This window comes from Myotis nattereri (genome assembly GCF_964212035.1).
Source record: "Myotis nattereri genome assembly, chromosome: 8".
Classification (NCBI taxonomy): domain Eukaryota; kingdom Metazoa; phylum Chordata; class Mammalia; order Chiroptera; family Vespertilionidae; genus Myotis; species Myotis nattereri.
The window spans coordinates 3,471,945-3,478,384 of record NC_138083.1 but is presented as its reverse complement, the minus strand read 5'-3'; positions in this window follow the sequence as shown (position 1 = coordinate 3,478,384).

Sequence of the window (6,440 nt, the reverse complement as noted above, 5' to 3'; positions counted from 1 at the left end):
GGGGCAGGGAGGGGGCTGGAGGGGGCTGGGAAGGGGCAGAGAGGGGGCAGGGAGGGGGCTGGAAGGGGGCTGGGAGAGGGCTGGGAGGGGGCTGGAAGGGGGCTGGAGGGGGCAGGGAGGGGGCAGGGAGGGGGCAGGGAGGGGGCTGGAGGGGGCTGGGAAGGGGCAGAGAGGGGGCAGGGAGGGGGCTGGAAGGGGGCTGGGAGAGGGCTGGGAGGGGGCTGGAAGGGGGCTGGAGGGGGCTGGGAGGGGGCAGGAAGGGGGCTGGAGGGGGCAGTGAGGGAGCTGGAAGGGGGCTGGAAGGGGGCTGGAGGGGGCTGGAAGGGGGTTGGGAGGGGGCTGGAGTGGGCTGAGAGGGAGCAGGGAGGGGGCTGGAGGGGTCTTGAGGAGGCTGACCTGCCGATTGGCCTCCACCTGTATGCCCACTGCCTGGACTGGCGGCAGCTGCGGGGGAGAGGGGAAGGCCTGCACTGGGCCTGGGACCTCATACCCAGAGGCTATTTCCTTCTGCTTCTCTCTCCCCCACCCCTTCCCTCCCTACCCCTCCCATCTTGCCTCTTTCAAAGCCAGAGAAATCGTTTCTCTCCCAGACCCCAAAAGAGCCTTAATGAGGAGACATTCACGTTGGGCAGAAGGCAGTCTTATTCCCAGACCAATGAATGTTTAGCGAGGAAAGGCCTGGGTTGGGGTTGGGCCTGGATCGCTGGACTGGCCCTGGGAGGCAGTGACCGACCCCAAGATGAGCCCTGGGAGGAGCAGCTGGCAGGACTCTGCCGAGTGAGTGAAGGGAGGCCCGTGTCCCTCCGCCTCACCTCAGGAGCACGGAGCCCAGGTGCAGCAGACACAGAAGCCTCCCGGGCGGCTCCCAGGAAGCTGGATGTGCCCTAAAGGACAGCAAAGGTCAGCCTGCATTGCGAGGCTGCTCCTCCCCTCCGCTCACCAAGGTGGCAGTGAGGCTCTGCAGGGACACCTCGTGGGGGGTGGAGGGGGCCCAGGCCAGGCCAGGGACATGCTCTCACCCGCTGCACAGGTGACTCCACAGCCCAGCACCCGGGCAGCAGGAGCTGGGGCCGGGCAGACGCAGGTAGGAGGAGGAGCTGCGGGCCGGCAGCCAGGCGGAGGCCAGACTTGTTTGTCACCAGCTGGCAGGCAGCGGCCCAGCCCGGCTCCTGGCACCAGAAAAGCAGGCGCCTCCTTGATCTGTAGGAGCCCGTCTCCAAACGCCACGCCAGCCTAGCCCTGCGAAGGTCTCCGATCCCGGAAAGGTCAGGGGGAGCTGGCCTGGGCCAGCCAGGCCTCCGGGGCAGAAGGGCCCAGAGAGCAAGACGCAGGCCTTTCCCTAAGAGCTCCCCCTGGGCCTGGGAGACAGCGGCAGCCGCGTGGGCAGCGTGGACTCAGGACTCGGGACTCGTCCTAGCCCAGAGTCCCTGGACTCAGTCTCCCACCAGGAGCACCGCCCTTCACCCAGCCATTCTGCTGCGCCCCACAGAGCCCGGCCCCAGAACGGCCAGGGAGCAGGCCCACAGCGGGCCCTGCCGGCTGCAGGTGACTGTCCCCGAGCACCTCGCCCAGAATGGACAGAGAGACAGTTCTCTGAGGTGAGGCAGAGTGGACACAAGATGGAGACCCCCACCACCCAGACCCTTCTGGACGCAGCCGGGTGTGTCTACCGCTGCAACCCCACGACCACTGTGCTGCTGCTATCCAGGCCTGGCGCCCGCCCAGCCTTCCTGGTGCCGCGGCAGCTCCCGCGTCGTCATGTTGTCACTCCAGGGCTCCATGTGTTGGCAGGTCCGGTCTTGGAGTCCAGTGTCCCCAGTGACTGGTCAGTAGTCGTGTCACTTCACACCCCTGCCTCAATGTATAGCCATCGACAGAATCCCAAGCCTCTCAATAAAGGAAATGGTAGCCCCCGGTGACTGGCTCCACTGCTGTGGGCCTGTGTGCATCCATCCACTCACTCATTCATCCATTCACTGACTCATTCATCCATTCACTGACTCACTGAGTCACCCATTCACTCTCATCCATCCACTTATCCATCCACTCATTCGTTCCTCCACTCACCCGTCCGTTCACTCATTCATCTATTCACTCACTCACCCATCCACTCACTCATCCATCCACTCACTCATCCATTCACCCATCCATCCACTCACTCATTTGTCCACTCACTCATCTATTCACTCATTCATACATCCACTCATTCATTCACTCACTCATCCACTCATCCATTCACTCACTCATCCATCCACTCATCCATCCACTCACTCATTCGTCTACTCACTCATTCATTCACTCACTCATCCACTCATTCATCACTCACTCACTCATCCATTTGTTCATTCATTCATCCATCCATTCACTCACTCATCCATCTCCTCACCTATCCATTCACTCACTCACCTGTCCACTCACTCATCCATCCACTCATCCATCCATTCACTCATCCATTCACTCACTCATCCATTCATTCATTCATCCATCCACTCATTCATTCATGCACTCATTCAACAGATATTTGCTAGCACAGCAGACAGCCCCTCACTGGGGCCCTTTAACCAACACATGTGGGCTTTGGTCATGTCTCTGAGAGGCTGGGGGCTTGGGGGCCAGGATCACCCAGTTCAGGTCCCATCTACCCTCCAGAGCTTCAGGAAGCCGTGGAGGAAGAGGGGCTTGTGCAGGAGCAGCCCCCTGTGGGCCATGGGGTCCCCTCCCAGCCTGGTGTCAAGGAGCCCTGAACCCACACTAGCCCCTTCTGAGTCTCAATTTCCTCGTCTGTGCTCTGGGCACAGAGACCTGAGGAAGGGGGTGTGGGTTCTCTGACGTCTGACTCTGGTCTCCACACCCCAACTGAGGGAACTGAGGGAGCAAAGCTAGGGGTCAGCAGTTGGGGGGCCTGGGAACAGGGAGGGGCACTAGCTGTCCCCTCAGAAAGCCACCACTGTCTGCTACCTCCTGCCAGCAGACAGCCTGGACACCTACCCACAGGAGGTGCCTTCTGAATCGGGGCATCCCCACACTCTCCCCTTTCCTGCTACCTCTGCTCTGCCTGGATCTCACCACAGCAGGGTCCCCCAGGCCCTGGCCTTGGTGGTCGGAAAGGAGAGTGTCTTCTCAGGCTGAGAGAGCACTCTGTCCATTCCCCTCAGGGCCCTGGCAGCCTGGACAGCACAGCAGTACTGACCCTGACTGGCGTCCCAGTCTCCCCCAACCCCCTGCTCATGTGAGCAGAAGCTCTGGTGGCCTGGGAACCTTCACCTGCGTCCCAGGCCCGCTGAGTGCAGGAACGACTGCCCAGCCCTTCCCATCCTCCTGTCCATCCATCATTCCAGGTGCTCCTCGCCACCCTGCTCTGATTGGCTCAGGGGTGAGGCATGAGGATCCAAGGGCCACACCCTCTGTGCTTTTGAGGCACCACCACCCCTACAGCCAGCAGGGAAGGCCCGGACTCCCATCACTCACCGTGAGTTCCAATAGAGGCCCTGACATTTTATAAAAACATCCGAAGGAATGCAATTCTAATGGTGGAGTTTCAGGCTAGTCATCGAGAGAGAAATTTGGGGAACGTGCACAGCAGTCCCGAACCCTAGCCACAGCTCAGCGCCCGTCTCACGAGCACATGCACCCAGGCCCTCCACACGCCCCACAGGCTCTCTGAGCTTGAATCTCTATTTCAGCAAGCGGACCGGAAAGGAATCCACCACCCTCAGAGGGAGGGCGCCTCTGGCTCCATCGCCATTGCTAAGCAACCGGAGGAGGGCTTTGGGGAGAACTCTGTACATTTGAAAATACACTTGAAGGGATAAAAGAAAGAACAGCCACTGGCTTGCTGCAGGAGCCTGGGCTGGGAAGCCCCCCCACACACACACACACACCCGCCCTCCCGCCCCAGCCCGCCCTCCCCGGCCCGCCCTCCAACCCCCACTCCCTCCCTCCTCCCATGCCCCCCACTCCCCACAATTATGATTTGAGTTCCAATTTTTATCAAACACCATGGAAACCATGTCCAGGCTGAATTTATGAAAGAAATGAGGCTGCTTCGCGGAGGGGATGGAGGCAGGGGAAGCCAGGGGCCAGATCGGGAGTGAGGAGTGGCAGAGCCAGGAGCCGGGGCAGGCACTGTGCTCCACGTGGGGAGGGCCTACTGGCACGCATGCACATGCACACGCCTGTGCACATACCTGCACACTACACACACATATGCACGCACACACCCAGCCTGCTCCGGCCTCCCACCCCAGTGGTCCTCATTCCTCAGCTCCGAGAGGTAGCCAGTCCTCAGCCTGCAGCCCAGCTCAGGAGGCAATCGGCAGACCTTTGCGTGCCTGGCACCACCCTCCTGACTACCCAGGCCTCTCCAGTCCCACCCTTGTCCCTTTGACATGGAGACATGTGGGAGCCCTCGGCCCAGCCCAGAACCAGAGCCAGTTCCCAGGCCCGAAGCCACCCAGCTTAGTCCTTGCCGCCCCTCCTCACAGCCAGGCCTCCCTCCCCACAGCCGAGGCTGTCCGTCAGGGCCGGGGTGGACCCTGCTGGTCCGAGTCCCCAGTGCCAGCCAGAGGTCTCACCCAATTCCCAGGCAGGGTTCTCGCTCCCCAGCCCAGGAGACACTGGGCTGTCTTCATGGGGCCGTGGCGGGAGAAATGCGAACACCCAAACCTGCAGTGACTGCTGGAGGGCAGCTCAGCGACCAGCCACGCTCCTGCAGTGCGCTTGTCTTTGGCCACACAGAGCCTGGTAATCACAGGCTCTCCAAGCCCTCGTGAGCAAGCCGGCAGCGGGCACCTCCTCGCCAGTTCTTGCCGGGGCGGGACCGAACCTGTGCTCAGGACATGGCCTGGACCCCTGGCTCGCGGCTCTGCTTTACAGCTGAGGGGGCCACCCAGACCTACTGTGGGGGTCCCCGGGAATGGCCCTCGCGTCTTCAGAGCTGGAGCCACCTGCACAGCTCGGCACTCTCCCCCAAGCGGTGACACCCTGGCCACGTCAGCTGACATGACTGGCAGCCGGGGAACGCCACAAAGCCTCTGGCCGTTCCTGCGAGCAGGCTGCATGGGAGCGCCCCGTGCCCGGAGCCCGCACTGGGGCCTCCAGCCAGGCAGGCGACAGGGCGGTGTCTTCTGTCATCTTGCTGCTCAGCTTAACACGGAGCTTCTGGCCGGTGCTGCCCTCCTAAGTGCCCAAGGCCCACACCTCACCTGCCCTTTCCTCTCCAGGAGCGTGGGCTCCGCCTCTGGGGGGAAGGATTGGCACCGGGGAGCAGAGTGGGAGCTGGGCTGAGGCCGGGCCAGGCTGCAGGGGGCCCTGGGTCTGGCACCCAACCCGGTGCCCACCGCTTGCTATGTGCACATTACCTTTCAAGACGCAAAATGCTTTCCTTTTATTAAAAAAGTGACTCATTTTGTTGTGAAAATTTTATGTAACACGAAGGAGTGTGTGGTACAGAGTGCAGTCTCCACTGGTCCACCCAGAGACACTCGTGCCAGCAAGTGGACCCGTGTCCTGCCCGCACCTGGCACTGCCACCTGCTGCTCACAGACACAGCAGGTCCTGACTGGCGCCTGCACACATACGCGCGCAGACACACACGCACACACATATGCAGATATGCACACAGACACACACACACGCACTCACATGCCACATCCATGCATGTGGCATCCCTCCTTCCCCTGTGCGCACACTCAAAACCATTTGTAGACACAAAATTTCTAACATTCAGATGCTTCCCATAACACGCCTCTCCCTCCTGCGCAGCTGGGCTCCTGTCCGGTGTCCAAGCAGAGAACCAGTCAGGGCTGGAGCCTCCCGCTCAGGGAGGCAGCAGAGACCCTGCACAGACCAGCCGGGGGCTGCAATCCAGGGAGACTACTTGGAGGAGGTAGCGAGGGGGCAGCCTTGGCCTTGCGCCCCTGGGAGCCCCAGCGGGGGGAGATTCCCAGGGACAGAGATCCCTGAGCCCCTGGTGAGTGCTGCCCTGCTGTGCGGGCACAGTGAGCGGGCGGGGCAGGGGCACTCGTGAGGTGGAGGCACCAAGGGAATGAGGAAAAAGACCGTGCCGAGGCCGTCTGGGTGAGGACCGGGAGGCAGGGAGGTGACACCTGTGTGGCAAGAGCAACACTGACAGGTGGGCCAGCTGGACCCAGGGCCTGGCAGGATGACGCGACTCACAGGGACATGTGGGCAGGGGGCGGGTGCCACAGGCCTCTGAGCGCCCCTGTCCTGGAGTTGGCCCAGTCCTGCCCAGGGGACCCTGGCGTCCGGAGCGGGACCAGCTCGGCGGCCAGGCTGCTGGCTGTCCACACCAGTCGCCTCTCTTGGGCCCAGATTGCCCTTAATCACCTAATTGCTTCTCCCGCCGGCACTCGGGCTCCTCCGAGCAGCCCCGTCATCCATCTCCGCTAGACAGTGACGCTCCTCGGCCGAGAGGCCGC